The sequence below is a fragment of the Condylura cristata genome, unplaced genomic scaffold (assembly GCF_000260355.1).
Source record: "Condylura cristata isolate star-nosed mole 26May11 unplaced genomic scaffold, ConCri1.0 scaffold00039, whole genome shotgun sequence".
NCBI lineage: Eukaryota > Metazoa > Chordata > Mammalia > Eulipotyphla > Talpidae > Condylura > Condylura cristata.
In genome coordinates, this window is record NW_004567140.1 from 7,450,524 (window position 1) to 7,459,869 (window position 9,346).

The 9,346-nt window shown below is 46.0% G+C and overlaps 1 long non-coding RNA gene across 1 annotated transcript; it reads left to right on the forward strand.

The window, feature by feature from the left end:
• The first annotated feature begins 1,836 nt into the window (after positions 1-1,836).
• Positions 1,837-8,887, forward strand: LOC105854423. The gene is made up of 3 exons (XR_001146111.1): positions 1,837-1,865; positions 2,140-2,276; positions 7,252-8,887. It is a non-coding gene; the product is annotated as an uncharacterized LOC105854423 (long non-coding RNA).
• Positions 8,888-9,346: the final 459 nt, after the last annotated feature.

The window sequence follows — 9,346 nt, forward strand, 5'->3', positions numbered from 1 at the left end:
GCCTCCAGTGGCTTCTCAGTCAGGGTCAGAGATTCACAGCTGAAGAAGTGGGGGTTTCATGAAGTTGGGTGACTTCTTCCATGGCTGCAGGCAGCTCCTGTGTCTTGTCCTGTCTTCGGAGCTCACTGTTCTAGCCTTCTTCGTAGAGCCCAGCCACATGCATAAATACTCGAGTGAATGCACTGTTGGCCAAGGCAATGGGAAAACTCTGCAGAGAGTAAAGTACTATTTCAAGCTCAGGCATGATTTCCTTTGTGTGTCTTTATTCGTTATTTTCCTGGGACCAAATGTTCAAGACCAGAAAAATAACACAACTTCTATCTCTTTGCAACCTCTCGTGTCCTGCCGCCCGACACCACCTACTCACCCGAATATACAGGAAGGAGAGTTGGATGTGCCAAAGCAGAGCTGGTAATAATCCTGTATCAGGTCCCCATCCCATTAGGTGGTTAGCACAGAAAATGACTCCACTCATTTCCTGTAGTTTCTGGGCTCGGGAAGACACACCCAAATGCCTTCTGTAGGGCTGAGCATGTTTTCAGTAAAGTCCTCATTAAAATGCACTTAGATCCTTTTCAATAAAGATGTGTGCATGTCTGGTCACACCCTCAGAGAGTTCTGGATGGACTGTGTGCACGCGTGCGCACATGAACACACACACACACACACACACACACACACACATGCGTGCGCCATCTTAAACTGAAACTCAGACTGGCTGATTCCCAGGCTTACAGTTAGTTCCCTATCAAGAATTAATGCAATATCATGCACACACCATTACTGAAAAATTCTACGCTGTTTTTTGCCAAGTGTTCCTATATAACAGTTTTATCACAAGTCTGACAGCCTCCATAAAAATTCCAGGCATTCTATATCAACAGCCCTCTTTGTACTAAGTTATTAAACATTAAATTTTTATTCGTCATTTGTATTCTGTTATGCAAAATAAGCTCCTTGATAAGATGTGTCTTCTTAATTGGGCCCTTGATGCTTCTTGGATCGGAGTTGTCAGATTAGCTGGAAGAAGAGGCGCTGCATTGAGCCAGCCTGCTACCAGGAGACCAATAGCTTTGTAACAACGATATTAAGTTAGAGAGGCCAAGTGGAGGGCAGCGCCAGGCTCAGGTGAGGCTTTGCATCTGTGCATGTCTTATGCTCAGGCACTTTTCTCCTGGCATCAGCAGGGCTGATGGAAATAGATTTGTTTGTTGTTTACAGCATGCAGCTGTGGGCAATGCTGCATGGGAGTTGTATAAGATTGAAGCAAATTTGTACTGAGACTAAAATATTGAGCTTTGCTCCCGTCAGCAGTCTCTGGAATCTTATTGTCGAAAACTTTATCTAGTTGTAACCTTCCCCAGGGTGATTTTCATTTGCAGCTGCCCTGTTCTGTCTCTCATCTCCTGTCCCCCACCGCCACCGCGGCATTAGTACTTAGCAGGAGCCAGCCAACCCCGGCCGGAGCTCTGGCTCCTTTCTGACAGGGCCACACAGAAGGGCCTGGCGACAGGGCGGCCATTTTCTCTCCCAGTCCTGCCCACCTGCCACATGCCTGCCCTTCCGGGCCTGCCTGTTCTGGCTCTGGGGAGACATTCCCTCACTTCCCACTCTGAAGTGGCATGCCCAAGCCCCCCCAGATAATAGGGCAGGAGGTGAGAACAGCTTACAATGAGTCATTTGTTCTGTATTAGAGCACAATTGTGTACCTTTCCGGAGATATTTCCAATTTTATCACCTGAGACCTGTTTGGTTTTCTTCAAGTTTCTCTTTGTCCTCAGGTGCTGCTAAGAGGAATAGAAAAAAGAAGAAGAAGAAGAAGAAGAAGAAGAAGAAAAAAAAAAACACATTCCAGGAATCCTAGGGTAATGCCAATTACCCAGTGGGGACGTGGCTCTTTTGTTAGATCCAGCTGGCCCTATCGGCGAGCTGAGTGACTTCCCTGGCAGACCCTTTCGTGTCTGAAAAGGCAGTTTGTGTGTGCGCATGTGTTTGGGGGTGACGGTGGTGTATCTGACACAGAAAGCCCTCATCCAGTATTACGCATATTGACGTGGTATCCAGCATGCTTTTGGAGCAAAAGTAGAGAAGGAATGTGGTAAATTCACCCTGGCCTGTTGGCTGCACTTGACTTGACAGGAAAGACTGCTGGGTCCAAAGTGCCTCCAGTGCCGAGAAGGGACCTGCTACCCGGGCCCATGGTGGGAGAGCTGGCCTGGACCACCTCATCTTCTCAGGCCAGCAGAGGGTCCCTGTCCACTCTCCTTAAAGACAAGGTAGGTCTCCAGGAGGCAGTAGGAGGGGGCCCCATCGGCTGTTGGCCACATGCCAGTGACCTGCTTCTCCCTCGTGGGCGGCAACCTTGTGGTCACCTGCGCTGATGGTGACCACAGTCCTGGACCTTTCAGTCAAGGTCCGTCAGTCATGTAGCGCTTCTTGGAATAGTCGCTCCAAGGTACTGCTTTGGTCACTGCTGGTTTTGGTCTGTGTGAGGGCGGATCACAGTGCAACACCTGGATGAGAATGCGCCTGTCAACTGGCGACTGGGTTCTCAGAGAAGAAATACCTAAGTGGGAGGTGATGAGGTGCTGGGGAATGTACCTACACCTATTTTTGAAAACCCACAACCCAGTTTCATTTCTTCCTGTCAGGGGGTTGCCCCTAAAATCATTATAATGAGAACAGAACTATTATTTTTCCATTGTCCGCCATAATATGAATTATACTTCATTGGGATATCAACACAAAATTCCCTTCCAACCCCCCCCCCCAAAAAAAAGGCCAGGTTCAGATGGCTTTACAAATTCGATCAAACTCTTTTTTTTAAAGAAGATGTATTTATTTATGCATACAAATGCTGGGTGTAGCTGAGAGGTTCAGGGTGGTGAGACAGAGTGGGATACAGAATGAGCAGCTCAGCTGAAAGACACTGCTGAGGGGAGCAGTGTTTGAGATGGAGAGGTCTGCTGTGCCCTGTGGGTCAGCTTCCTGGCTAGGGATTGCACTTGTGCTGCAGTGGCTGCTGATAGCTTCATAGTGCTGAGCCTTAACCCCTTGTGCCACCGGGGAGCCCCAAATTCTGTCAGACTTTTAATGAAAAAGTTATGTCCATCTTGCACAAATTATTTCCAAGAAAAGGGGAACACTATATAATATATTAATGATGGCAACATTACCTTAATACCAAACTAGATAAAGATAGCACAAAAAGAGAAAATTAGAGACCAAGATCCTTAATGAATATTTATGCAAATGCCACCAACAAAGCACTAGCAAATCAAATCCAACAATATATCACATGGATTAGACATCATTATCAAGTGGAGCTTATCCTAGGGTTACAGGATGGTTTGATATACGTAAATCAATCAGTGTAGTACATTATATCAGCAAAAGTAATGATAAAAATCATGTAGTAATATCAATAAATGCAGAGAAATCATTTGATAAGATTTAGCACACATTTATGGTAAAAACTCTTAGCAAGATGGGAATAGAAGGAATCTGCTTCAACATAATAAAGGACATATATCACAAGCCTATTTAATACTGAAAAAATGAAATCTTTCTCTGTAAGACCAGAAACAAGCCAAGGATACCCACTGTCCACATTTCTGCTTAATTTAATAGTAGAGATTTCAACAAGAGCAATCAGACAACAACGGAAAAGAAAAGAATCCAAGACAACAGAGAAGTGAAACTCATTATTTGTAGATGATATGAAAATACATAGGGAACTCTAAAAACTCCATCAAAAAGCTATTAGAAACAATAAATGAATACAATGAAAGTCCAGGTTAATACATCAACATACAAAATTTTACCACATTCATTTATAAAGAACACATGAAAAGAAGTTAGGAACATATTTTAATGCACAATTACTTTAAAAGAATCAGATACCTCACAATTAACTAAGTTAGCGAAGGGCTTATGCAAAGAAGGCTAGGCAACATTTTATGTCATTAAGGGATTTAGCATATGATACAAGGAGATAGAAGGACATTCCATATTCAGGAGAAGAATCAGCATAATCAAAATGACTTTTACTTAAAGTGATCCATAAGTTTACCAAAATCTGCATTAAAATGAAGAAAATGAGGGGCCCTCCCTGATGGTGCAACGGGTTAGGACACAGCACTGCAAGCTGGCCGCATCCGCTTCAGTGCAAGTTCAATCCCCGCCCTGGAGGTGACCACATGGCACGGCAGACCGCTCCTGACCCGCCCGCTGCTCCCTCAGCATTCGCCTGTTCTGCTCCCCACTCTGTCTCTGGTGAATCCTCTCACGGCCCCTGCACCTCTGGCCTGTGCCCCAGTTCTGTATGAATAAACAAACAAATCTTTTTAAAAATGGAGAAATCAAACCTTTTATGGAAACACTCTACTGAGAAAAAGAAGCAATACTGGAAAAAAAAAAGAAAGAAGTGAAGGGATCACATTACTTATTTTTAAACTAGATACAAAACAATAGTACTTAAAACAACATGGCATTGGTCTAAATACAGATACATAGATGATTGAAGTATACTTTTAGAAAGTCTGGAAATAAATTCATGAATATATCAATATTTAACTTATGAGGAAGCATCAGTGGCCATCAGAATGGAAAAGAAGTCTTTTTAACAAATGGTGCTGGGAAAATTGGAATACCACATGTAAAAGAATGGATTTGGGTCACTCTTTGAATCCATCCATAAAAGCAAATTTAAAATACATTAAGGATTTAGACATAAGAACTGAAATATTGAAATATATGAGAGAAAACATTGGCTCCATTTTTCATGATATCAATGATAAAGTTTTTTGGGTTCCCAGGACATGGGAAATAAAAACGAAGATAAACAATTGGTATTACCTCAAACTAAAAGTTCCTACACAGTGAGAGAAAATATGAGTATATTAAAAAGAATCCTAGCTAATGGGAGAAAAAGTTCCACAATAGACAAGGGATAGATATCTAATATATATATTAGAAAGAAATTACTACTCCACAATCAAAAAAAAAAAATCACAATTAATGAGCAGTAGTGTCAAAAGCAATTCCTACCGATAAGTGGTGGTGGGAAGTCCATGGGGATTACAACTGAGATGAAAAAATGTACAAAATGAAGAATAATGTAAAAAATGTATTTATAAAATAAAAAAAATCATTAATAAATAAATGAGCAGGAGATCTAAGAGGATATCCAGGAGGCTAATAAGTGGATCAGCTGAGCCATGACTTCTGATCAGGGAGATACAAGTCAGTACCACAGAGAGCTATCATCTCACACCAGTGACAACGGTACATATTAAAAAGTTCCCCAAAACAAGTGCTGATGATGACTCAGAAAAAGAGAAATTCTGTCACACTGTTGTTAAGAATGGAAATAAGTCCCAAAGTAAAAGAAAAATACCGGATGGCTTGACTCATAGCAGGAATGTAAGGGACCAGGGGGTACTCACTAATCAAGGACTTTACTTTTAAACACTAAATATATATATATTTGTACATACAGAACTGGGGTACAGGCCAGAAGTGCAAGGGCGGCGAGAGGCTTCACCAGAGACAGAGCGGGGAGCAGAACAGGCAGATCGACGAAGTACACTGCTGAGGGGAGCAGCGGGCGGGTCAGGAGAGGTCTGCCGCGCCCTGTGGGTCACCTCCGGGGCAGGTGGGGATCAAACTTGCACTGCAGCGGCTGCGGCCAGCTTGCGCTGCTGCGCCTTACCCCTCTGTGCCACCAGGGCGGGCCTACTAGTAAGCATTTTTAATAGAATAATTTTAGCAGTTCTTTTTTTTTTCTGACCTGACATTCCAGAAAGCTGTGTGTGGCATCAGCACGGCCGCTGATGAACTCTCCTAAGCCATCTGCCTCACTCCTGCTGGGGTGAGGCCCCCCCCTCCCACAGGACAGCCATTGAGGCCGCAGGGAGTGCCCAGACCCAGCTCTCCTGGGAGCTGCGCTCTTACCTGTCCCTACTGTGACTATGCTTTCACTTGACTGTAGAGAGACAATGACAAGAACAAAGAGGGACCCTGTCTCCCAGCTCCCAAGTGTCCTCAGGGTTTGGGGCAGGTGCCGCTTCTGGCTGTGGTCTGAGCCCTGATAGGGCTCAGGTCGCTAGCCAGGTCCCAGCCTGTCCCACTACGGTGCGCCTCGGGCCTCGGGGCCTTGTTCACACAGACCCATCCGCATGGAAAGCCTGTGCCTCCACCACCCTCACTGCCTTCTAGCTCAAGCCTGGCAGAAGCCTGCCCTCCCATCAGGCCCAGCCCAGCAAGTGGTCCCTGGGAATGGCCTTCGCCAATGTCCTCAGCCTACCCGCCATCCTGGCCGGGAGACATCTAGTTCCAGTGGTGAGTGGCAGAGATGGGGGTATGATCCATCACAGGGAAGTTTGTGTAGCCCCAAGGGTGCTCCTTCTACCCCAAGTGGAAGGGGAATGAAACAAGCATTCTCGCAGGAGATTAAAATACCAATTTTATGGGCCCTCCCTGGTGGCGCAGCGGGTTACAGCACAGCACTAAGAAGCTAAAGCCACTTCAGCATGAGTTCGATCCCCGCCTGCCCCGGAGCTGACCCACAGGGCACAGCAGACCTCTCCTGACCCGCCCGCTGCTCCCCTCAGCAGTGGACTTGTTAGTCGGCCAGTTCTGCTCCCCATTCTGTCTCTGGTGAGTCCTCTCACCACCCCTGCACCTCTGGCCTGTACCCCAGTTCTGTATGCATAAATCAGTAAATCTTTTTTAAAAATACCAATTTTACAGTCAAAGTGCCTTCCACCTTTAAACTCTCTGATATTAAGAACACAAGAGCTAAGTGGTTACAGTAGCCACAGAACTGAGGTCCCAAATTACCACCCAGGACAAAGAGACTCAATAGCTGGGATTAGACCCCACACAGCCTCAGACTCACTGGGGAAATACCGAGGCGTCCATTCCTCCAGTCTCCCCGCACACAGGCTAAGAGCGTGACAAAAGACAGACATTATCTACATTCTAAATACATATAGGTTAATGAAAAGATCACTATTTTCTGGTAATCCATAATTCTCCCGAGATAAAGGACTCCTTCCTGTACATTCAAGAGCCAATAGCCACTTGGGTTGGAGTGGCCTTGGTTTCAGCTCCTGGCTGTGTTTTGACATTTCAAATTTGTAGAGGTCATGTGTGCAGCAGGAATGGCTGGCTAGAACACTGATGATAATATTCCTGGCAGGCGCAGGCGCTGGAAATTCCGGTTTCAAGATATCTCATTATCTGCAGGTGCCATAATGGGAAGCTGAATGCAGGGCTGTCAATCACCAAGGAACATTTGGAAACGCAGCAGCCACATAAAAGCTTTCCCTGACTTACCCCCTCTGCTCAACGAAGGAGGGAAGGAAGCTCAAAGAAATCATCTTGCAAGCAGTTCAGCAGCATCAAGCAAAACATGGGTGGACCTGGCCATCTGAGGAACGCGGGGATTGCAAACGCACTGGTGACAGGGCCCCCACGCTCCTGCCTGCCTCAGAACTGAACCTCAGGCAGGCACCCCGCTGTGAAGCCCCCCTGGGGATTTAACCAGCAAGCCTGTGCCAGGGTGGAGAGCCGCACAGGCACTGCCAGAACTGGGCTGCCCTGGGCTTCCTGGAAACTAGCCCGTGGCTTCTGCAGAACGAGGCCAGCGAGGGTGGGGGTGTGGGGCATGCCCAGGGGAGTTGCCTTCATGCTCATGCAGGTACAGGTGGGAGCAGGGCCCTGGGGACACTGGAGAGAGTCCAGCAGGGGGCTTTTTGTGGTCTGGCTCCGCGCGAGGGGCTGCTCTCAAGAAATCTCAACAATCCCCAAACGGAATGAAACTGGAAGTCATCTGACTCGGAAAGAAGTCTCTAGCCCACGCTAATCATTTGGTTATCACACTTCTGGGGACTTGCCTGAAAAGTCCAGAAGACAGTGAATTTGAGGGGAACACGTGCCCCTGTTTACTGCAGTTTGCTTACAATAACCGAGACCTGGAAGCAACTGAAATGTGCACCAACAGATGACTGGATAACGAAGACGTGAGGGACATTGCCATACAGTGGGTACTTCCACTCTTGAGGGGGCAATGTCCCGACTTTAGCCCGTGTAGCTGATAATAAATAAGAGTCCTGCCAGCTGCATCATCGGGACGGACCTAAAAGGGCATGACACTGGCGAAATGTCAGGAGCAGGACAGACACCTGTGATTTCATTCCTAAGTGGGGCATAAGGATCACAGCAAGAGAATGAACTAAACAAAACAAAAGCAGCCTTTGAGATGATAAAGCCACTTTAGCGTTACCAGAAGGGAAGAGGCGAGTTAAAGGGTGGGTGGTCTGCAGGAGGACGGACGGGGACTCTTAGTGGGCACCTGAATACAGTATGTATGGACATGGATATATAGTAATGCACCCCCGAAACGTCTATATTGTATGTAATGCCATTTAATAAAAGTTCTAATACAACAAAGTAAAATGATTTGAGCAAAAAAAAATCAAGGAAGAAGACAAGTATCCAAAGTTGGAGCACAACGCTGTCACTCAGCAATTCTGTGTCACCCACTCTGTGATTCCCAAGCACCCTTGGATGATGTAGGTGACCCCCCCAGTCTCCCTAAAGATGAGACGGAAAATTGATGTATCTCAGGACTGGCCATTTGCACAGGCACCAGGGGACAGCATGAATGAGTGGACTCACTTGGTTTTGCTGTGTTCAGGGCTCCAGAAAGGGGTCCCTGGATGCACACACCTCCTGGGACAGACTGGGTCCCAGAGGGCTTTGGGGCAGGTGGGGGGTCACCCAGACCTTTAAAGGAGCTAATATCCAACTCTCGCCTGCTTCTGCCAGGAAGAAATAGTTGGCCGGATCCTCAGCTTTTCCAAAGAAATTGGAAATTCAAACTATTACTTCATTTAAAAAAAAAATCTGGCAACTGATTTAGACTTCTAAGAATAAGAAAATAAAAATACTGTGTTTTAGGCCTCCCATTTACTACTTCTCCAATGAGGACTAAAAGATAGTTCCCAAATGAAAGCGACCAAGAATATCACTGGGTTATCTCTATACTTGGCTAATAATTACATCCCAATCTTTCTACTTTTCCCTCAGAGGAAGTAACATTGATTATATGAACAGCTTCCTTTTCATATAGGGCACATAATTTGTATCGCTCATGGAGAGCTTCATTCATTCATTCACTCATTCATTCATTCGACAGTCAGTTGAACACCCTTCCTAGGACCAGAGTCCTGCTGGGAAGAGAGCACAGACAGGGAGGATGTTTGAAGGGTGAAATGTTTGTGCCACAGCCCAAGACCCAGGCCCAGGGTGAGGCCAGAAAATGCCCAGTGGCTGTTGA